We start from the raw sequence: 24,822 nt of genomic DNA on the forward strand, positions 1-24,822 counted from the left end.
GATAAATGCAAGAAGAAACACTTTGGAAAATGCGGCGAGGAGGTGACATGTTTCAAGTGTGGAAAGTCTAGGCATTACTCCAATGAGTGTACATCCAATAAGAGGTTGTGTTATGAATTTAAAGAATGGGGGCACCTTTCAAAGAATTTCCCAAAGAAGAATGAAGAAGCAAGGCCAAACACACCACCAAGGCCAAGGGCATTCCACATGATCCTTGACGAAGCAGAAAACCATGCGAGGAATCAAGGATGAGGACTTCATATCCGAAGATCAAGTTATGCAGTAGCCATAGTATCGTATGATGTAGCCTATTAGAGGCATAGTCTAGGGTGAACTTGAGCACCTATGTAATAATTTTGAGAAATAATAAAGCCTTTGTTTTGTATCTGATGTGTTAAACTATTATGTGATTTTCTTGCATGATGACTTGGAAAACTGCGAGACAATACTTGGGACAAGTATGAGTAAGTGTGAAAGGTAGTAGATGCATATACTACCGGAAGCACAAGACTCACACTTGGATCAGGGACAGTCACAAGGTTACCAAGAAGCTAGTAAATGATTTCGTTTTATTCAAGTATGGCGTTACCATTGTTTCGGTAATGACTAAGAAAAATTGTTGTTATCCCGACCCAAGTGGTCATATCACATTGAGTCTGACTATGATGAGTAGGTTACGTGGTTCAGATAACCAAGTTTGATGTAGCGTCCGACTTAAACCAAACAATTGAAATCAAAGCGATCAATAGAAGTATCGCGCTCGTTGTTAAAGAAGTTGGTAGCTAGAAATTTTGTGTGTTAAAGTGTGATTATATCACATTAGAACATGAAGGAAGGCATAGTCTGTTTTAAAATTTAACTCTAAGAGACCTGAGATTAAACATGCATCACATGATGATAGTTCATAATTTGGAGTCAAACCTAAGGTAGAGAGTAGGTGCATGATCGAGTACTGCTTATAATCAATGAGTCTAAGAGATAGACTTGAATGAACATAGAAGTTACAGTTATTACCTAGGATGAAGAGATAACATATGCAGTCATTATACAATCCTATTTCGTTGATGATTTCGGCACGTAATCATCCTAAGGGGGAGATAAATGTAACGTCCGTAGATCTGGGCTAGTTAATTTAGAGGCAATAGGGATCAAAAATGACTTTTCTACAAAAGATTATTTAGAATAAATAATCTAAACCAAGTTGTATAATACGTCACAAGGTTTTCGTACATATAAAGAACACCGAAATCCGAGTTATAACGAAGAAGTTATGACCCGTTGAAGTTTTGCGACGAAACTGGCACGGCACCGGGAAGTGTAAATAGTAAATTTACGATAGAGCGAGATTTAGCCTTAGAAATCTAAACGAAAGTCTTAGAATATGTTAAACTAAGAGATTCGATAAAAAGAACGCCCAAATCTGACTTCATATGAGGAAGTTATGATTTTTCGCAGTTTCGAATTAGTAGTGTACAACCCGAAATTCGAATGTTAGATCGAGCGGTTTTAGCCAACAAGACCTGAACGAGAATCTAAGATCTCGTTAAGAGTAGCATAACGAGAAAAAGATGGGTGAAAACGGACATTGGATGAAGAAGTTATGAGAATTTAACGAACCGATCTTGTCCCGACTTGTTAATAATACAACTTTTAAAATACAGCCAAAATTAGCCGACGGCATCTAAACTAAAGTTGTAGAGTACATTCCCACCTTCGCGTGGATATAAAGAACGTCAAAAACGGAGCTCGTATGTGAAAGTTATGATTTTTAGAAGTCAGAAAGTAAAATTGTGAAGTCTATTGCTAAATCGATGACGTGGCTGCATCTGGGCCGTTGCTTGTTCACCAAGGCTTCGCTTCGGATCGTGACACGTCGGCCTCTCAGTACGCTCCGCGTCCAAAGAAGTTACGCCCCGCGTAGCTCCGATCTGATCCATCCGACGGTGCGAGACAGCTTGCTTCGGCAGGCAACCTTATTCGAGGTGTACGTGCAGCGTAACCTCGGTACGCCCAGCGTAACCGAGGCTGCTGGCGCCTATAAAAGGGGTCTGAACTCTTCCGAATTCTCACACCAATTTCTTTCTCTCTCTAAGTTACTTTCTCTCTCTAGCCTATTTTAACCCCCTAAACCCTAGGAAAAATCCCTTAGCTCCCGGAGTCCCGAGAAAAAGTGTCTTTCGGTTTCGAAACGCTGCTCCAAATAAAGTTCCGGTTTTCTTTAAAATCCGATGTAATTAAGCTACGCTTACGCAACTTTTAATATAGCTTTGAAATAATTATAATAATGTTATTAGGTCCTTGAAATAATTATTTTGGCTATTATTATGAGTTATATTGAGTGTTATTTAACGCTTAATAATAATAATAGTCAGACTATTAATTTGTCGCGGTTATCGTTAAACTAAACCCTAGTGGTATTCGTACAAGGTTTTATCGAAGGAAAATTGTTTTGAGAGTATCGAAGCGCTATCCAAGTGCTGAGTCAGCACCTTTCAGGTGAGTGCATAGTCCCTTTCATCTTACACATAGATATGAAGTATTTAATATAAATTACATGCTATGTGTGCATATTGTCTAAATACTTGCTATCTATGTTGGGTGAAATATTTTTATACATGTTTTAAATGATTTAAACTCTATATGTATTTTATATCTACAAAATGTGTTGGGTAAAACATGGGTAGATGAAATAGTTGTTGTGTGACAGCACGATGAAAGACATCAATGTTGACAGTGATCCAGTCATCTAGTGGAGTATAGATGACGACCATGGACGATACTAGACAATCCAGTGGAACGCTAGCAGGCTTGTAACATGTAGGTGTTTTTGAACTAGGTGCACATTAGACATTTTTGAACTGAGTGTGTTCACTAGGTATTTTGAACTGAGTGTGTTCACTAGGTATTTTTGAACTGAGTGTGTTCACTAGGTATTTTGAACTAAGTGTGTTCACTAGCTACTTTTGAACTAAGTGTTCACCAGATGTTTTGGACTACGTGTTCACCAGTTATAATCTATAAGCCTTGGTAACGATGGAATTCCTGTCGATGCCTTAGGATGATCCTTAGGAATAAATAAACGAGGAATAGTTGATTCTTAGGGTAGATCCTTAAGACTAAAGAAGATAATAGGGATGGGTAATTGGGTTGATTGTTTGATTGTTTAAACATAATAATTATATTATTGTGGGTTGAAAACCCTATGTACTCACCAGGATTCCCAACCTGACCCACTCAGTTTATTTATATCACATGTGTTGATATTAAGTTACATTACACTGATAGATTAAAGAGATGTAGATCACTGGTGTAAATAAATGTAAGTTCCGTTTATGCTTATCTTTCTGTATTGACGATGACATCCCAAACGTTTTAAAATGAATAAAATACGTTCCTTCGAAAATGTTTTGATAACGTATTTATCATGTTTTACTGGGAACAAATTCCGCAACATTTTTATTAAAAGACGTACTCTGATTTTTTTTATAAAGCAAAATCGGTCTTTTCTGACCGTGAAAATGGGGATGTCACAGCCACGGTGTGGATGAGGGTCGCCTAGAGGGATCGAGGGATGATGCCTTGGTACTTTGTGGAGAAGGATGATAAGTGCTCTTCTTCCCCCCCCCCCCCCCTAAAAACATATATATATATATATATATATATATATATATATATATATATATATATATATATATATATATATATATATATATATATATATATATATATATATATATATTGGGGGAAGTTATTTACTCATTTCGTATATTCTGTGTTTTTGCAAGTCATGAGAGGATACTGCCCTTTGAAGAGATTTTGCATTGAAAATATAAGGGAGATCTTCAGTATAATGAGGTACCCTTGGTGGAGACCCTACCTCCGCCCGTTAACGTTGATCAAGCCCAGGCGCTTGGCGTACCCCTATTTCTGGGAATGAAGGACCTGGTTCTCAGGGTGATCCATATTTGGTGGATGTGGTTGTCGAGGGTGTTTCTTGTGACAACCCTACGTCTCAGGATTCTAGAGATGAGTCAATGAAAGAAGTAACGATTGGTGGCATCCGGGAAGCAACCAAGAGAAGGATGGATTGGGTGGACTTCCCATTTTCCAGAGACATTGGTTTCCGCACCATTAGCAAGCATCTTCACAAAAGAAGGAACATCGACTTCCTATTAAGGGAGACCAATGTTTAAATCACCATCCCCGTTGAGGATGTTTCAAACCTGTTAGAGGGGATGGAAACTAAAGCAACTAAACTACCTCTTGAACCAAAAGAAGAACCAAGGGATGGTAAAGACCTTGGTGATGGCGAGTTCATGAAGAAGTCGGAGGTTGGCTTTCAAACTACTCCTGGTTTTACTTCATCTCTGATGAAGGATAATGTTATCACATGCTCAGGCTCCTTCCCTTCAGCTTTGGTGCCTCCCAATATCTTTCTCCTAGAACGGATGCTCACTCGTGAGTCTTTACCAATGCAATATTTGGTTATGTACGAGTGTATCAATTATGCGTTCCCTCCAACCACCATTAAAGCTTTGGAGCTCCTTTCCAACTTTCATATGGCAAACAAACTGCAATACGCAGTGGCCCAGATTGCCCCTAAGTTGGTGGTTGTCGATGGGCGCCTAAGTCACATTATCTCTGACTTGGTGGAGCTTGCTATCATTAAGGCTAAACATAAAGAGATGTGAGTGAGAGAGAGGGAGAGAGTGTGTGTGTGTGTGTGGGCCTTGAGGCTGAAAAGTGAAAATTTGTGGAGCGCTGCAACTTGTTGGCCGGGGAGAAAGCATCTGTTAAGGAGCATGTGGCGACATTAGATGTGGAGGTGGAGCGCCTTTCGTAGCACGTGGAGATCTTGGAGACAGAGAAATAGATATTAGAGAGGGAGGTAAAGTTACAGGGCGAGCAATTGGTAATGGAAGAGTCAAAGAGGAAAGTTTTGGAGGAGGATATGGCATAGCTCCTTCAGAAGGGTGTCGTCCGTGTGGTGGACCGGGTGGTAGAGAGCACTGAGTTCTCATTGGGGGTGGGTTGGATGAAGGCGATGTGTATGGTCGTCGGTTTGGAGGGTGGAAAATAAGTCGTTCCAGTGGAAGTTGCCACCGGGAAATTTACTCCCGGAGAGCTAAGTGTTTTTGTTGAACATACCCATGTTATCCATTCTTCTATGAAAGCCTTCATCAAAACAGACTTTACCTCCTACCTTCATCTTGGTGAGCTCGATATGGAAGGCATCCGCCGACTATGCAGTGATATGATGTCACACCTCGCTAAATCGGAAACACGAGGCATGATAGTATAAAGGGTTTCATAGAAAAAGTTAAAAGACAACACAACCATAGTATTAAAAATCATTACAAATTACAATGGGTTTGAACAACTTTTAAAAGAAATTACAATGAAAATTGGAATACAACACTTGCAAATGCTCCTAACAGTGAAATGTCACTAAGTGCCACTTACTCGATGATTCTTGAAAAAGCACGTAAAACGAGCGTCAATTATAAAAATAGTTGGTGAGTACTCACAAGTTTAAAACATAATATAGTTTGAAATTCATGATAATCTAAATATTGATAAAAGTTTCTATAAACAAATATTCATTGCTAAAATAAGTAAATAAGTTTTCATGAATAGAAGTTCGTTGTTGAAGCGAGTAATAAAGTTTCCATAAATAGAAATACATCACAAAAATGAGTATTAAGTTTGCATAAACAAAGTTCGTTGTCATCATGAGAGATAAAGTATGTTGCCCAAATGAGATGCAACGTTCATATTCTCATGGGAAATAAAATTTGTTACTAAAATGAGTAGACAAGTTTCATTGCTATAATGAGCAATCAAGTTCATTGCTACAAGGAGCAAACAAGGTTGTTACTATAAGAAGCAACCAAGTTTGTTGCTAAAACATGTAAATAAGTATTTAGTAACAAAAGTTCGTTGTTATGATTAGATACAAAGTTTATTGCTATAATAAGTAACAAGTTTGTATGTGTATCAGCAAACAATTAGTTCCCAACCAAGCCTATGACTGATGCCTTATCAAGATCTATGCTTATCGTTCCATAGATTAATATGGTATCATGCACCCAAGCAATCGGGTGAGTGAGGAGTTGTCAATTCCTAATAGCGCTATCCATAATGACCATTGGCTCAAAGAGTTAATGGTTGGAGAAAAGTGTAAGGGAAGAGACTTAAGACGATATGTTCTCATGTTCTGTGTTGCATAAACATCCATAGAGAAATATAGCAATAAAATAGCAATCAAGTTTGATACAAATCAATTTAAATACAACGAACGAATAAATAGTTTTTTTTACATGCTTTTCCACCCCAAAACATAAAAACCGGAAAAAAGGGGGATGCGTGAATACTCACAATATGCATTGAGATGATGCAGATGGTGCCATCAACTACAATCCACTTGTACCACTATCAATTCCTACACGATGTTACACACTAATGAGTCTCTAATCGGAATCTAACACTAGTATACTTACTACTACAATAGAATTATGCCAATTTTGTGTCAAAATTTAATATTGATAAGTTACAAACATTTTTCTGTGAAAATTAAATTTCAATGAATCAACTGTTACATAACAATTTAAGTGGAAAATTCTTATTATTGAAATGTTAATATTAAACATTTTAAGAGGTGTTCTAATGAATAAATATTCAAAAACTAAATCAATTTAGTTCTAAATTTCCCAAACTTTGAATTTCACTTTTAATTGAAGTCAAAGACCTTAAGATAAATTTTCTTGAATTTTTGATTTGTCTAACTATTTTTCACCATTTAATTCCTTGAACAATCATAAAATCATGGAAAAATAGTAAAATTATCATGAAAAATTCTTATAATTTTTCTGTAACTGTTTTACAGTGTACATAATCTGGGAAAAATATTAATATGTGTTTTCATAAAGTTTAACATAATTTTTCTGATTTTTGTGTATTTATTCTATAAAAATAGAAATAAATAGATAACAGTTTCAAAAGTTAACAAAACCTTTTTTACAAGTGTTATTACACTTACTTAAGCTGGAAAAAATATAAAAATGAATTTCTAAACTGTTTAACCCATCTTTATGATTTTTGTACATTTAAGTGTACTAAATCTTGGTAAAATAGAAGAAAAATAGAATAGATAAGATAAAAATCATCAAAAGTTTTATGCATCATCCTAACATAATATAAGTGTTTCTGGTAAACTTTCATGAATGTTGGATGAGTAAAACTATTTTTCTTATTTTTAGTCCTTTATAAACACAAAAATTCAAGAAAAATAGGCATACATTTTGCAAAAATTCCCAAAATGTTTTTCTGAGTCTTAAACATATGGTAGAAGCTGCGAAAAATTATAGATAATATTTTCACCTTCCCTAATGTGGTTTTATGATTTATTGGAGCTAAATAAAAAGAAAATTCAAAATCATACTAAACAGTAACAACAATCCATGAAACCTCATGAGAGATGTTTGTTAACTAAAAGGATCAACCAAAACTTTTTCCAGAATTTATTTACAAGTATAAGTATTTTATATGCCTTAACATTCTATTTTCTTATTATTTTCATGTAAAAATAAATAAAATATATATTGAGCTGAAAATTTCCAGAATGCATATCCATACAATTTAATATCAATGAAAAATTGTTTTCTTATTTTTGATGTCGAAAAACATGCCTAAAGGCTCAATAAATTATAGAGAAAACTTGATACTTGTGATTTTGGTAAAGATTGTTGATGTTACTTTGAGAATTTTTGCAACATGTTCCAAAGACTTTTGAATCAAGATCTTTTTGTAACTCCTAATACATGATGTTAAGTGCTCAAATTAATTTCTCCTACATTTTAGTGAGGAATAAGGCCTTTGAACATGCAATATAAAACTAGTATTCACAAAAAGGTGCTAATTGAGCAACAATTTTGTAAAAATTGCTAAAATTCGAAATATTGGAATTTTCCAGTAAGGTCAAATGAGTTTGAAAGATAACTAAAAATAATATATTCCAGAAAAATAATCTAGAATTTTGGTTAAGAAATTAGTGAGATACGGCAGTTTAAAGTCGGGTAAAGAAATCTAGCAGATTGCATGCATGATGATTAGTTAGAAAAGTGAGTTTTCATCATTTCTTTGAGTAATATTTTGAAATATTTTAAATATATCATGACAAACTTATATTCTAGTCATGTTTCCAGAGATCAAAAGATTAAAACTTATCAAAATGTATACATGCATTTATGAACAAAATTTTGTTTCTCAAAAACTCTTAACTTGAGTTTGATGTTTTAATCATAAAAATCGATTTTTGCATTATGATCATGAACATGAAACCTTGTTTAGCATACATGAATGGTATTAAAACACATCCACGATGTTCTAAAAACCATTTTAACAAAAAGAAAACTAGTTTGAATAAGATGAAGAAGTAGAAGTCGCTTTTTGAAGTAAAATGCACATGTATGGCTTAAATCATTGTTGTGGATCTTCAAGAGATATATATTCTTTACCTTAAATTTATTTGTGGCTTGAAATACCCTTATGAATATCCATAATTTCTTGGTTAAGAGGATTTTTTTGTGGTGTTTGGAGAAAACAAATTAGAGAGAAGGTAGAGAGAGTTTTCTAGAGAGAGAAAGAAGAGAGATGTGTGTGTGTTGGAGAATGAGAGTGAGAGAGAGAGAGAGAGAGAGATATGGGAAGAGAGGGGTCTGAAATTTTGAGTATAATACTTATTTATCATTCATTTTTTTATAAAATATAAGTTCTTTTATAAAATATCTAAATTTTATATAAAATGTGCACTAAAATCAAGTTTTTATTCATAAAACCTTGATTTTTGATTTATAAATTAAGGGTAAATGTTAATGAGTTAAATTTTATTTTCCTTGAATGCATTTTTATAATTTTAATTATTATAAGATCATATTATGAGGCTCATAACTATTTTTATAGAATTTTTAAGGTTAAATTTCATAAATTTAGGTTTTTAGGGCATTTAGGGTTTTTTGAGATTTATAAATCTTTGGATATCAAAATCAATAGAATCCTTGAGACTTAAATTTATATTATGGTATTATAACTCTTTTTATAGTTATAAATAATTTTTGTAACGTATTTTATCGATTTATTGGCATTCTATGTAGTGATTCCGAGATTCAAGCGAAATTGAGGAATGGAGTATACTAGTCCTAGTTTTCAACTCTCACTTAAGTTCCAACGAGACTATGACCTAATTTCTACCACTAGGTCAAGTGCATGATGTGTGTATATGATTCATGAAAAGGTGTTCGAGTCAAAGAGTGACCTAAATATGGATATTCACTATAGTTAACTAATTGTAGAATTCACATATCAATGTGAAATCTAAGTATACTATCCAGTATTTCTAATTGTTTCCAAGATTCTAGTAGGTTATAACTTAGTTTCTAGTTACTAAGTCTAGTATGTTTGGTTCCTACACGTATAACTAAGTTTATCAAATCTAGAACCGACTCGAATTTTGATGGTTGTTACATATGACACTGAAGACAACCAACCTAAAGGTAGCTCCTCCCAAGTTGGACCCTCATCTAATCCTCCCAATAAGTAATCATTTCTCTTATGTTTGATGTTTAAAAGACAAGTTTGAAGAGAAATTGGTTTGGTTTTGGCCCGGCGTGGCCTTTGTCTATGTTCAAGGAATGTCCGACGAACAATACACTCTTTTTCTCTTTTTTTTTTTGCATGTGTGGTGCTAATGTTATTCTTGTTCTTTGTTTAAGGTTATTTACTTGTCATCCTAGGTGGTTTGTGTTGGCCATCTTGGGTTTGGATTATTCCCAAAGTTTAGTGTTGACCTTTAAGATTGTTTTTTTTTTGGGTTTTCTTACCAAAAATGATGAGTGTTTGCCTTAGGACTTATTTAGCGCAATGCCTATTTGTTTGGAAAGTTTGGGGAACCCAAAGTATGCTCTTTTTGGTTGATGGGGTTGTTCTTTCTTACCCATAGTATTTTTGTGACAACCATCAAATTCAAGTCAAATTCAAAGTCAACAAGTCAAAGTTAAAGTCAACAAGTCACATCCAAGTCAACAAGTCAAACCGGTCAATCTTATATAGTACTTGTTTGATTAAAAGTCATTCTATGAAAATGTACATTTGTATGTCAAGAATTCGAGTGTCTCGGTGAATCTATGTTTTTATCAATGTGAAACCCTAAGAAGGGAGTTAAACGCATCAAAACACGACTATGGACCATTTTGGGGACTTAAAATAATCATAAACGAAGTATAACAGGGTTCACGGACCTTGCATTACAAGATTATTCGACGATAATGGCAAAAAATGAATCTCTCTCAAATCTCTCCTAAATCTCTCTCAAAATCTCTCTCAACGATGGAACCTTTTAAATTATATTTATGATGGCTGTGTTTAATTTCATCACTATGATTATGATACTGAGCATAACGTCATCTGCCTTGAATGTTTCCGTCGTTCCGGTTTGGGGGTGTGATAGTTTTAGATTTGTCCTAGGAGCTCGCTCTAGTCAGCCTAGACCTCGTCCCTCTTTAGATTTATGAACTTTTATTTTTTGGGTCAAGGCTTTGGCTAGCGTTTTCACGTGAACCTTGATTAGATCGTCCTTTATTAAGGTATTCCTTTTTTAGTAAGATTGTGTAATTACCTTTATAAGACTTTGTTCTAAGTCATGGGCCTAAGGGATTTGCACTTTGGCCCTAGTCATCTAAGTTGAGACAAGAGCATCACCTCGAGGCATTTATGAGCCTTTAAATCCTTTTTTTGTGTCATGAGTAAAGGTGATATCCTTTTAAATTGGGTTTACACATTTGGGTAAAGGTTATGAGCCTTTGAAGAATATGGTTGCATTCCTGCATCAATTTTGCTTAAGTGATGTGGATGATCAGTCCTTTTTGTCACTTGGTAAATGTGTACAACCTCTTATTAATATGGTACCAAGCTTGGATATTAATAAACATCTAAATTGTTTTTTCTAAATAGTCAATTTACAGCATTCTATTGATAGTACTTTTGAGACATCAACTTTGTCAAATGAGAGTAATAATAACTAAAACTTTTCATAAAAGTACGCCTAAAACTAGAGCTAATTGATGGGTGTGATTATCCACTTGGAGTTAGATCACATTGCCCTCGCCCTTAGTGTGCCTTCTTTTTCATTCTCTCCTTTTTCTAAGAGTAAAAGTGGTTCAATTATTGTGCGTTCCAGGTTTGGAGGATTGGCCTCCCGTCTTGTGCTTGTAGAACATAATATTTGTTTTGAGGTGTTTCTATAAACTTGTATGGGCCTTCCCATGTGACACTTAGCTTTCCTTAAGTTAGTGCATGGTTGGACTCGTTCTTTCTCAACACCCATTCGCACACCTTCAAGTTATTCACCCACACGCATTTATTGTAGTACTTTCCGGTGCAGGCTATGTAGGCAGCTCAGTAGAGTTAGGTGGCTCCACCTGGGGTGATGGGGAATAGGTAACAATGTCTCTACCCCATTGATGAAAAGGTTTGGGGTTGTCGAGACTGGTAAGGGGAACGGAGGGTTGGTTCTGGAAGGGAGCGAAAGCATGATACTCCAAGAAATTTTTAGTGAGTTTTCTTTCGTCCTTGTAGACATCCAGCAAATATACCCCATGGCGGAGTATCTTTCCGGTGAGTGCTCATGTAACCTGGTATACTCCAATTTCCCTTGCATAGCTTTCTTCTAGGAGCGTGTGGCCTTCGGATTTTGTTATACATTTAAGCCACGGTACCTAATATCCCCTATTGTATAATTATGTGCCTCTTACAATGAACTGTGGTGCCTTAATCTTGATCCTTCTAGCCTCAGTGGGATCGTCTGGGAGGATCCCATGTCGCAAATAGTCTGCGAGAGGTACAGTCAAATATGGGGCTGTCATGATAACATTGACTTGTTTGTTATCAATGCTTCTTTCTGGGAGAATTTCCACCAGGACCTTCTTGGTTAGCTGATCTAATGATGTCGATGTCAACTTGTTGAGAGTGTCAGCCCTTGGATTTTCTCCCTGGGGGATTTGATTGATTGAGAAGCTCTTGAATGATTGTGCCAACTCTCTTACTGTGTTGAGTTACCTTTTCAACCTTTGATCTTTGGCCTCGTACGTGCCATTAACTTTTTTGGTAATGTGGAGAGAGTCACTGAGGGTTGCAAGGTGTTTTGCTCCAACTTCTTGAGCTAGCCGAAGACCTGCTAGGAGTGCTTCGAATTTGGCCTCGTCATTGGAACTTGAAAGTTGAAACGTAAAGTGTATGTGATTTCATCGCCATTAGGGTTCTTGAGGATTAAGCCTGATCTTGACCCCTCTTTGTTTCTTGCTCCATCAGTGTGCAATTCCTAGATGACCCGACTAGCCTCCATTTCTGAAGGGTCTATTAGGAGGACTATTGGTACATTCTTGAGCATGTCGAGGATATTGAATAGGAATTCTACCAGTGTGTGGTCTTTGATGCTAGTGCATGATTGATAGTCTATGTCATGATCTCCTAGCTCGATTGTCCATTTCTCTAGACGTTCCGAATTTTCTAGCATTAACAATATTTGCTTTATTGGGTAGTCGGTCAAAACCTCGATCTTGTGAGCTAGAAAATAGCATTTGAGTTGCCTTGCTAGGTATATTAATGTGAGTTCCAGCTTCTTTAGGATTACGTAATTAAGCTTGGGACCTTGAATGCTCAGATCACAAAGTGTGGTGGCTATTTTTTCTTGTCTCTCTTAGTGGTTAGCACCGACGATATGGCTTCACCGGATGCTGCCAAGCAAATCTGCAAGGTTTCTCCCGGTAGGGGGATTGCCATGGTCAGGAGTTAGTGTAGGGCATCTTTCAGATAATGTAGAGCTTTTTTGGCCTCCGATGTCCATTTAAATTGGTTTTTATCGATGTATCCTTTCAAATTTTGGAAAAGTGGGAAGGCTTTTTCGGACGACTTGGTGATGAATCTGACAAGTGCTATTATTTTTCCATTGATGTATTACACTTCCTTAAGTTTGTGAGGGTTTTTAGAGTCAAGGAACTCCTGTATTTTGGCCTTATTGGGCAATATTACTTCATTGGTTATCTAATAACCTAGGAATTGGCCTTCCTCTACCCCACAAGTACTTTCCTGGGTTGAGTTTCATTTGTGCCTTTGTTAATGTTTGAAAAGTTTCCTCGATATCGTGGAGAAATGTTGCTTCCTCATGGATTTTGATGACCATATTATCAACATATACCTCGACATTCCTGTCAATTTGGTTGACAAACACTTTTTCCATCAAGTTCTGGTAAGTTTCCCCAACGTTCTTGAGACCGAATAGCATTTTCCAGTAGCAGAAGGTGCCACAATCGATAAAAAAGGTCGTTTACTCCTCATTTTCTCTTTTCATATGGACTTGATGTTAGCCTTTATAGGCATCTAGGAGGCATTTCAACTAGACTCTTTCCAAGTATCCAACCTTTTGATATATCTCTGGGAGGGGTAATGATCCTTTGGGTAATCATTGTTCAAATCAGAGTAGTCAATACACATCCACCATGACCCATCGTGCTTCTTCACCATCACTGGGTTTGCTGTCCATGTAGGAAAATTGCCTTCTTAAGGATGCATACATCTACCAGCTTCGCTACCTCTACGTTGATTTCCCTACATCTACCAGCTTCGCTATCATATCTATAAGTTGCCATGTGAAGACTTTGGAGTGATGCTTCAAGAGGGAATTAGCTTTAGTTTTGCTTCTTCGGATAGGTTGGTACCTGTTGTGATATGTTGTCGGCTTGACATCGTCTATATGATGGAGGGAATGAAGATCCTATGGATCACAACAAAGAAGAAGGGAACATCAGTTGTCTTCCAGGAGGTTGTCCCGGAATGAGTCTCTGACGATCAAGCCATTAAGGGTCTTGGAGGGAGGATTGAAAGCGTAAAGACAGTGCTAAAAGGTTAGAAATATGGTCCCCTCTCTTGGGGGAAGGGTGCCTTTTATACCTGTGGATAGGGGGAACAGATCCTCGATAGTATCTTCTACCTTTTCAGGTTTGGTAGGGACTGATGACTTTTGATTGGTGCATCGTGCTTCATGAGTGGTTGTTCGCTATTCATGCAGACTCTGCCAGAAGTGGCGTCCAGATCACTACACCTGTCACTCTGGGGAACTCTTGGTACTTTTTTGTCTTCAACGTTATCCTTGGCACTTGGGCACCAAGGAATGGATACGGGGTCTCAAACACGAGGGCGAAGGCCCAACATTAGTCATGTATTGCTCCTTGGCCGATCTGTTAGTTGACCTAGTGATTTTGTTATCTTTGACGTATTCTCGGTGGGATACGTCAACAAATCCCCTAGGCTAGTAGACGTCAACATTGGCTTAGGGTAGCTGACTTATTCTATCTTGGATCGGGACGTGTTCAGACGATTTTCATCATTGAAACCATTTGGGCTTCCTACCTGCATTTAAAACTTCTCCATATGAGCCGAACTTCGTTTTCCTAGTTCTTTACGATTTTGCTGCTTCTTTTCCTTTCTTCTCCTATTTGTACTTCTTTGACGAACCATGGATGGATTAAATACCGTGATCGTTCCTTATTCAGGCAAGTTCGCCGCTCTTCAAGAGCGGTTTGGTTTTCTTCCCGAGCACGGCATGGAGTATCCTCAAAAAGGGGCAATAATTTCTCGCCTGCCATAGGGGAAGGTTGGGGTTCCTATTCCGATCTTCGAGGCAATTATGAGGCTGCCAATGATGGATTTCTTTGACGAGACAATATGTCAATATGGCTTTCGTGTGGATGGTATGACTCCCAACGATGTCAACAAGATTGTAGCTTTGAACTCTTCTGTCGTCCCCTTGGAGTTGCACCACAATTTTTGGCCTTCAAATCTTTCTTAAACTCTTTTATACAATCTGGTGTTCGGACCTTTTACCAAAAGCGAGGTGTTCATGCCTTCATCATCAATCAAAAAGCTCTGAATAAGAACTATAAGGATCATTAGCTCTGGGTGAATCATAATCCTGTGGGTTTTGGTTATCCTTCCTTGACCATTTTTTCTGACCGAGTGTCGGAACTGTATGGGGCCAGCGTCACTGTGGCACAAGTACTAAATACTTTTATGTTAACAGTGACGATTTGGAGGACCACATCCTTGTAGTGGATGGGATGAGTGCTGCCTTGATGTCGCGATGGATGAAGCCCCAGTTCTACATTGAGAAAGACGTTAATCACTTTTCCATCCCTCATCCTCCTTTGATATACTCACGCTTATGCATTGTGTGAACTGTGTTTGGATTTTTCCTCGCTTGCAGGTCATGTGAGGGTTCTTCCCTTTGAGATGGTATTGAGGTGTTGTTTCAAGGGCACCTAAGAATACCAGAAGGTTACCTTGGTTGAGACACTTCCTCTTCCAGTTAGTCTTTACCATGAAGATCCCCTGCCTTTTGATATTGAAGGGGAGGAGCCATAAACTGGGCTAATCTAGCACAGGCCTCGTGCGGCCTATGAGCAGTGGTTTTCCTGACTGGACTCGCCACAGGTAGAGCCTACAGAGGCCGACTCTTTGGGATAACGCCATCTAAAGAGGCAGAATGTGGACTTCCTTCTAGGGGAAGACCCAATTGTTGTGGATATCCTCAATGATGACACTCCGAAATAGCCGGAGGGGATGAAAGAAGGGGAAACAGAACCGCCCCCATGAACCCAAGAAAGAACCGATGGATACTGCTGCTGAAAGCGATTTTAGTGTGGACCAGGTCTCCAATCATGAAGGTGCTCCCAGCTCACCAGTTTTGCTTTTGGCTGGGGAAGACCCTGTTCAGGGATATGTTCTTGTTCCTCCAGCGGCGTTGGCCGTGTATGTGCCCAACTAGGGAATAAATCAGGAGTCTCTTTTTTCCCAGCACACGGTGGCATATGATTGGGTCTATCACCCTTTTCCCGTCGCCACTATTGAGGCCTTGGATCGTCTCTTGAATTCTCATCTTTATAACAACCTCTTATATGCGACTACCTATGTTGTTTCATATATGGTTGTGATTGCATCTCGCCTTTGTCAGGTAGATTCCAGTTATGGAGAGCTCATTCAAATCAGGGCTGAGCGGGATGAGTTGAGGGCCAAGCTATTGTATTTAGAAGGGGATATGCATTCATTCGAAGAGCGTTATGGTCTCCTGGCAGGGGAGAAAGCATCTCTTGAGGATAAGGTCGTTGTTTTAAATAGTTCATTGCTGGGAAGTTTATCCCTTGGGGGGCGGTCGCTACCAAGGAGCATATTCAGGTAATGCATGTTGTTGTGAAAGCGTTTATGGAGACATACTTTTCTTCCAACCTCTGCCTCGGCGAGCTCGACATGGCGGGTCTTCGGCAATTGTGTGATGCCTCTGACGCCGAGGATAGTCAGGTCAAAGGTGGCTCTTCTCATGTTGGTGCTTCCCCTGGTAAGTGATGGCTTCTATTTCCTATTTAAATATTTCAGAACAATGTTTGTGTGTGTTTGGTACTTAAACAATGTTTCACTGCTTTTCTTTGGCCCTGCATGGTCTTTGTGCAAATCATGAGGGGTTCTCCGGGTAGACAATTTATCTTATGTATGTTAAATTATCCTTCTTTTGGTTTGTTATACTATAGCTTTCTGTTGACCTTGTGTTTGGTGGTTTATGTTGGCCATCTTTGGCTTGAATTCTTCCTAAAGGCTAGTATCGCCCTTTTGGGGTGGTTGTTATTTGTTTTGACAAGTTTTAGTGATCTAGAGCATCTGAGCATGTTGTTTTTCCTTTGTCCTGGCCTCTTAGCGTTAGGCTTACAACTGTGTTTTCCTCCATGATTTTATTGTTATGGGGCACATGTGATAAGCCCAGTTTTTTGTCCATGTGTACGAAATTTTATTGATACATGTTTGTTCTAAATTTTCATTGTAGGGTCCATTATGTGTTGCATCTTGGGCTCGGTCCTTAGCCCAGTTTTGTATCCGGATTAGGCCTGTCCATCCGTGATTTAATTATTAAGGTTTAGTATTTATAGATGCTTGCATGCATCTTTGTAAGTAGTTGTTGAGTCGATCATTCAAAGCGATCATTGTTTTTATCGATTGTAACCCTAAAAGCCTCTACAGTGGAAGTTCTTCATCGAGCTCTGCTGAGGCGTGAATTTATTGAATCATTCAGGTCATTATTGATTCATTCTCTTGTTTGTTATTTTGTTTGCATTATTCTGATTTACCTATTTAAGATCTAAACGATCAAAGAGATTTTCATCTCGTCAATTGGTATCAGAGCATGAGGCTGTGTAATTCATACACATCTCTTATGTCAAAGAAGTGATTAGGGTTCATTCCACATTCATTAATATTTATTGAGCCGTCACTCCATAATTAACGTATCTCATTAATTATTAATCTTGCCAATATATTACGTATTGCAAAGTCTGATCTTATAATAGGATAAACGATCAAGCATGGACGATTCTTAATCCAATCCCATCAATATCTCTAACAGCATCGGATCAACAACCAAGATCCCAATCCTCTACACTCAAGACTATGAAGTGTGGACGCACCATTTTGAAGATTACGTTATTGGATCGGAAGATAACGGGTATCTGATATGGGAAGCAATCACAGTTGGCCCATTCGCTCACTCAAACACTTCAAGAATCATTAAAACTCAGAAGGAGTACAATGATCTATTAAAAGATGTGAAGGACGTCGCTCAGGACGAAAAGGAGAAGTTCCAATGCAACATTAAGGCATTGAGACTAATTCGTTCGCCCTTCAATCTGACACGTTTCGGTTAGTAAGTTCATGTGGTACAGCAAAGGAAATCTGGGATCGGCTGCGAGAACTGTATTCCACAGACGAAGATCTAGAGCACTCGATTCAGACCCTACTTCTCTCCGAATTTGGAGAGTTCAAGCAGAAGCTAGAGGAGGTTGTTACACGAACGTTCGATCGGTTCAATCATCTTCTCAGTAAGATGATCAAACATGACATAGAAAGAAAGCTCATCGAACAGAAGGTTACTTTCTTAAATGGCCTAAGACCCGAATGGAGGGCGGTTGTGTCGACGGTTAAAGCACATGAGCAGTTCAAATCATATTCTTTGTCGAAACTTGTGGGGATTCTGAAATCCCAGGAAAAGATTGTGCTGCAAGAGAAGAGCGTTGTTTCAAACTTGGGGTCTTTGGCCCTTCGGTCTAAATGTAAGAGCGCAGCAGAAGAAGAAGAAAAGAAGATCTGAATCTGGGAGACTACGATCTGACATCTGAAGATTATGCAATCATGGTGTCAAATCCCAGGAGGTTCATCAAGAAGAAGTTCCCTACCAACAAGAACCGAAATTGGCAGGGAAGCTACAGCTTTGAAAAAGCGAAAGAGGAGCCGAAGGTTGAAGAACCAAAGAAAGAAGCGAAGGGTGAAGCTGATTCTGGTGTCAGTTGTTTTTACTGTGGAGGGAAAAATCAGTACGCAAAAGATTGTGTGTTGAAGAAAATGGAAGAGAAAGATGAGGAGAAGGATGAAGAAGCAAGTCTCCTGAAAAGACTGGAGGAGATTAAAAGGAAGAAAGCTGCTAATAATCCCTCTATGAATGCTCTAGTTGTGCAGGTTTCGGTAGATGATGATGAGTTCGGTGGTGTACAGGTGTGGTCGACCGACTCAGAAGATGATGAAGTGAGAAAGCCTACTCATGGAAAGGCTTATGTGGCGAAGAATGGTGATGCTAGTGGAAGATGTTTAATGGTGACAGATGTATCCCAGATGAGGGGATACAACACTGATGGTGGAAACGAAGTTGCTAAGGAGCGAGAGGACGTGTGCTTTACAATGAAGCCTCTCAGTGTGCAGATCAGTGAACTTGATGAATTGATCAAGAAGGTACAATCCATTTTTGTTTTGTTTAAAATTCCACAAACATCATATGAAAAAGAATTAAATAACTTGAATTCAAGAATTTCAAATCTAGATAGTTGTCTAACTCAAACACGAGTCACGAATTCTAATCCGACTGACCAAATGAGCAGGGTGTCATCCAAGAGTGAGGAGCGAAGAATGTGGATTGAGCATAAGGAGTTGGAGCTGGTTAAATCTAGGGATGAAAATATCTATTTGCAAAGAGACAATCTTAAGTTATTAAAATAGAGAAATGTTTTTTGTTTGATTGCAAAAAGACTTTATACTAACATTACACAACTGCATTTAGACTGTGAAATAGGCCAGAAAATGCATCGCATGATTTTGCCCTTCCTTGAGCTAAAGGAGGATGAAATCGATGCCGAAGCATACAACTATGAAAGTGTTGTATCTTCAGATGATGTAAATCCCACTTATAAGTTTGGTCTGGACAAAACCGAATCGTTTATAAAGTCCAAAGACCATAAGGACATGCTTAAGAACCTTTTGGATGACAATGATAGGTTGAAACTCAGAGTTGAAACTATACAAAAATTTGACTCATTGACTACCCAATTAAGTTCAGAAAATAAAATTCATGTTGAAAATGCATCTGAACTTAATGAGGATGATGACATGAGTGAAATCTCTGTAGAGGATGAGGCTGACTGTTCAGAGTTTATTAGGAGCAAACCTGAAAACCACAAAAACTTGATTTCTTAAAATTCTGTGGAATTCGCTCATCTGTCCAAAATAAAGTCCCCAATCCTTAAAGAAAAGGCCGTTGTATACCAAAAGGTAAGAACCACTCCCAATCAGGTTTATAAGGTCACAGGAGTAACCGAACATCAGACAGCCGAACTCACTGCATTGGTGAGTGAAGATAATGCAAATGGTTGTGATGAGTTTTTCTGGTCTGCACCGATAGACAACGCCGATGAAACAATTGGTTTGTCGGAGCGAACATCATGGAAGGTCAAAGGTAGATATGTGGCAGAACCACTTAATAAACCTACCAACTTTGACGTGCCCAGTACCAGTGGCACAAAATAGTTTCCAGTGGAATACGTCTCCTCAACAAGCGAAACCTCTTCCATGGAAAGTGAACCTGTTGTTCAGAAGTCGAAACAGAAGGCAAATATTCACAGACAACTGAAATAGGTGAACAATCAAAAGCAGCAGAGGAATATGAGATACAAGAAAAATCTCTTAGAGCGAAAGCAATTTTGGCACTCCCAAAATCCTCACTATACTCACTTTGATAGAAACTCCAAGCCAAAAGGAGAAGAGAATAAGGATAAAAGGAGCTTCGGTCCATTGGATCAAAAGAACCAAAAGAAGACTTTCGGGCCACAGAAAGAACAAGACCGGAAGGATAGGTTCGGTCCTGAAAGTAACAGCAACCAAAAGCCTGGTTTCGGTCCACCAAACAACAATAGACAAAGACCAAGGTTCAGTCCATCAAGCTTTATAGTAGAAGACCCAGTTTCAGTCCAGCAACCCACAATAACCGAAAAGCCAGTTTCGGTCCATCAACAAATAGCAACCGAAGGTCCAGATTCGGCCCCTCAAATGATCACAACTGAAAGGGTCATCTCGAACCTCAAGTCAGGAAAGATTCTCATTCTAATTTCTATTCCTCTAATTCTTCTCGTTCTCATTCTTCTTCTAAGCCTAACTCTCGTCCTACACCAAGCTCACAATCGATGAAGGATTTGAAAGGAAAAAGTAAGATTTCCTCAACAAATGAAGACCGAAAGCAAGCTAAAGTCCAAACTCTTGAACCTAAATCCAAAACACTTTAATCTAACTCCAATAAAATCAAAGTGTTTACTATTAATAGGAAAGATAAAACAACATTGACAAAACGAACTTATCTTGTTGATGCTTCTCTTACTATTCCTGCTTCTGTAAAAGGCTCACAAGGACCCAAGAAACTTTAGGTTCCTAAATTTTCTTAATTTTTGCAGGTTATAAGTGATGAGCAGTTCGATGAAGAATGGTACATAGACAATGGCTGCTCACGTCACATGACAAGAAGAAAGGAAGAGCTAAGGGAGTTTCGGTCCCTTCAAAACGGTGGTAACATCAAGTTTGGTAACAACTCCTATGGAACGATAAAGGGTTATGGGATGATAACCAATGGAGACTTTACAATCAGTAAGGTGGCTTATGTAGAGGGATTGTAGCATAACCTCATCAGTGTGTCTCAACTGGTGGGAGGTATAGGTCTCAAAGTTCCGTTCGATGATGAAGGTTCAGAGATAATAAAGAAGAAATCCAACAAGGTTATTCTCAAGTCAGAACGAAAAGGTGAAATGTTCCCTCTGAATCTCAACCCAATCAAAAGGAATCCAGCCAGATGTCTATTGTCTAAAGCCCATTCAGACGAAAGCTGGTTGTGGCACCGAAGGCTCTCACACCTCAACTTCAAGGACATCAACAACCTAGTCATCGGTGATCATGTTCGGGGTCTTCCACTGCTTTAGTTCGATCAAGAATACTTATGTGCTGCTTGTGAAATGGGGAAACAAAGTCGCCAAAATCACCCAACAACCATAAACACCAAAGTTGTTGAACCACTTGAATTGCTTTACATCGACTTATGTGGTCCGTCATCAATCGAGAGCATTGGCGGTAACAAGTACATCCTTGTTATTGTTGATGAATTCTCACGGTTTACTTGGGTATTCTTTCTAAAGCACAAATCTGAGGCAACTCCCAAGCTGAAGATCTTTATCAAGCAGGTCGAAGTGCAACTGAGAAAAGTCGTTCGAAACAGCAGGAGCGATAATGGACTGGAATTCAAGAATAAAGAATTTGAAGATTTCTTAGCAGAAAAAGGCACCAGTCATAATTTCTCAGCCCCCTATACACCTCAACATAACGGAATTGTTGAAAGGCGAAACCGATCCTTGTGTGAGGGGGCCCAAACCATGCTGAGTTTTGTCTCCCTTCCTCTATATTTCTGGGCAGACGCCATTGCTGCAGCTTGTTTCACTCAAAACAGATCTTATCTCAACAAGCGTTTCTCTCTCACCCCCTGTGAGATTCTTAACAACAGGAAGCCGAATGTCAAGTTCTTTCATGTGTTCGGCTCGAGGTGCTTCGTTTTCAACTCCAAAGAGCATCGCAACAAATTCGATGTCAAAGCCGATGAAGGCATCTTTCTGGGATATTCTCTTACTTCAAAGGCGTATAGGGTTCTGAATAAGCGTTCTAAACGAATTGAAGAAACCTATTATGTAACGTTCGATGACAATTACGTCAAGAAGTTGAAGTCTACCGAAGGGGCAATTAGAGAGATTTTATCTCAAACCGGTCAGGTCACAGCCTCAATCGCCAATTTTTTTGACCAGTTCATGGATTTATTTGATGAACCTGAGAAGGCTATTCACTCTGAAGCCATGGCAACAGACAACAAGGTGGATCACCTTAAGAAGATTATCGAAGACGCAGCCAAACAAATGACAGAAGAAGAACCGGTTAGAAATGAATCTCCTCAGAGCAATACTTTAGTCGAGGGGGAGAATCAATTCTCTTCAGATCGATAGGACTCACATATCCAAGGGAGGGTCCATCATTTTCAATCGACAATAATGCTCATGGCCAGGGGGAGAATCCAATCTTTGACGGAACCAAAAGCCCAGCCAGAACCGAAAGCCCGATTGCACCCAAAAGTCCTGTAGCAACTGAAAGTCCGGAACAGCCTGAAATCCCAGTAGAAGAAGGAGTTTTTGGTTCACGTCCAAATGTTTCATCATATGTACGAGGGGGAGAATTCCAATATGCATTACGATGATGATATTCAATCAGAGTTGGAAGAAGTGGTAAATGCTGAATTGGATCCCTCTTATTATCCAAATTATCCTCCTTTCACCAAATGGACCAGAGATCATCCTGTATCTCAAATAGTGGGTGATGCATCAGAAAAGGTTCGAACTCAATCACAACTGAAGGCGAAGCAAACTGCTCTATTCTTCAAATTAGAATTTTGCATGTTTAATTCATTCATCTCCAAATAGAGCCGAAGACCGTTAATACTGCTCTCGATTATTCTGATTGGGTTCAGGAAATACAAGACGAACTCAATGAGTTCAAAAGAAATAAGGTCTAGAGACTTATTCCAACACCAAAAGATGCCTCGGTTGTCGGTCTCAAATGGGTGTTCAAAAAAAATGGACAAGGAGGGAAATTTGTTCCGGAATAAGGCTCGGCTAGTGGTGAAAGGATATTGCCAGGAAGAAGGAATCGATTACGAAGAGACATTCGCTCCAGTTCCAAGGTTGGAATCCGTTTGAATATTTCTTGCCTATGCTGCACACAAGAACTTTGAGGTCTAACAAATGGATATGAAGTGTGCCTTTCTGAATAGGGAACTTGAAGAAATCGTGTACGTGGAGCAACCTCCTGGTTTTGTAAATGAAAAGCATCCAAATCACTGCTACATCTTGGATAAGGCAGTTTATGGTCTGAAACAAGCTCCTAGGGCATGGTATGAAACATTAACTAAGTTTTTAAAGATGTCTAAATTCAAACAAGGTTCGGTTGACCCAACCTTCTTTCGTAAAAAGGAAGGTAACCACCTTATGATCGTTCAAATCTATGTCAACGAAATCATCTTCGGCTCTACGAATCCTAGCCTAACAGCTGAATTCAGGAAGTTGATGGAGACTAAATTTGAAATGAGCTCAATGGGTCTGATTAACTTTTTCCTTGGTTTAAATATTAGACAGGGACCCGAAGGCATCTTTATTAACCAGGAAGCATACACAAAGACTCTCCTTGCCAAATTCGGCATGATGGGAGACTCAAAGGTCAAAGTCCCTACGGCGTTCGGCACCAAGCTCACACCATCTTTGGAAAAACCGGCAGTCGACATAACGCTATATCGCCAAATGATTGGTTCCCTGATGTACCTCACAACTAGCAGGCCCGATATAATGTTTTCAGTATGCTATTGTTCCAGGTTTCAAGCAAATCCTCATGAACCACACATGATGGCAGTGAAGAATATATTTCGGTATTTGAAGTGAACCACCTCTCTCGGTCTCTGGTATCCCTCAAACTCAGGTTTCTTTGTTCAAGCCTACTCAGATGCAGACTTAGGAGGATGTGGTCTAGACCGAAAAAGCACCACATGAGGCTTCCAATTCCTAGACGGGAAGTTTGTTAGCTGGAAATCGAAGAAACAAACATGTGTTTCTCTATCTACAGCCGAAGCAGAGTACATTACAGCCCCCTCCTGCACATCACAAGTGATTTGGATCCAAAGCCAACTCTGGGATTATGGACTCAATATGAAAAAGATCCCACTATATTGCGACTCAGAGAGTGCAATTAGGATCTGTCATAACCCAGTGCAACATTCCAAGACCAAGCATATAGCACTGAGGTATCACTTTATTAAGGATCATGTGGAAGATGGAAACGTCGAAATTCACTTTGTTCGAACCACTGATCAACTGGCCGACATCTTCACCAAATCCCTTCCTGAAGCAAGTTTCAATAAAATCCTACAAGGCCTAGGTATGATGGAATCGGGGTCAATACCAAAAACACCTTCTCAAAACTAAAAGTTGGAAGCGAAATGGACCGAACGCTCGGTCTATTTCGGTCTTGGTTCACACGGGAACCGAAATGAACTGAACTCTCGGTCTATTTCGGGTTTGGTCCCACTACACTTGTTTTCGCTTATCTCAAAAAGGTATCATTCTCACACTTTATACTAGCTAAGTGTCCCTAGAAGTATGTTGTTGCATGTTGTCCAAAGTCTCAACTGATTTTGAATAAAGCCTTATTGATTGGGTACATACAAACCTCGTCTTCCCAATTAGGCTACTAAATTTATTCTAATCATGAGCTACCTTACTCTTTTCTCATATGAGTTAAGAGTTTTCTGCTTGGTCATTCTTTTTATAGAAGAGGTACTTT

Source organism: Lactuca saligna, chromosome 5, assembly GCF_052625555.1.
Source record: "Lactuca saligna cultivar CGN05327 chromosome 5, ASM5262555v1, whole genome shotgun sequence".
Taxonomy (NCBI): domain Eukaryota; kingdom Viridiplantae; phylum Streptophyta; class Magnoliopsida; order Asterales; family Asteraceae; genus Lactuca; species Lactuca saligna.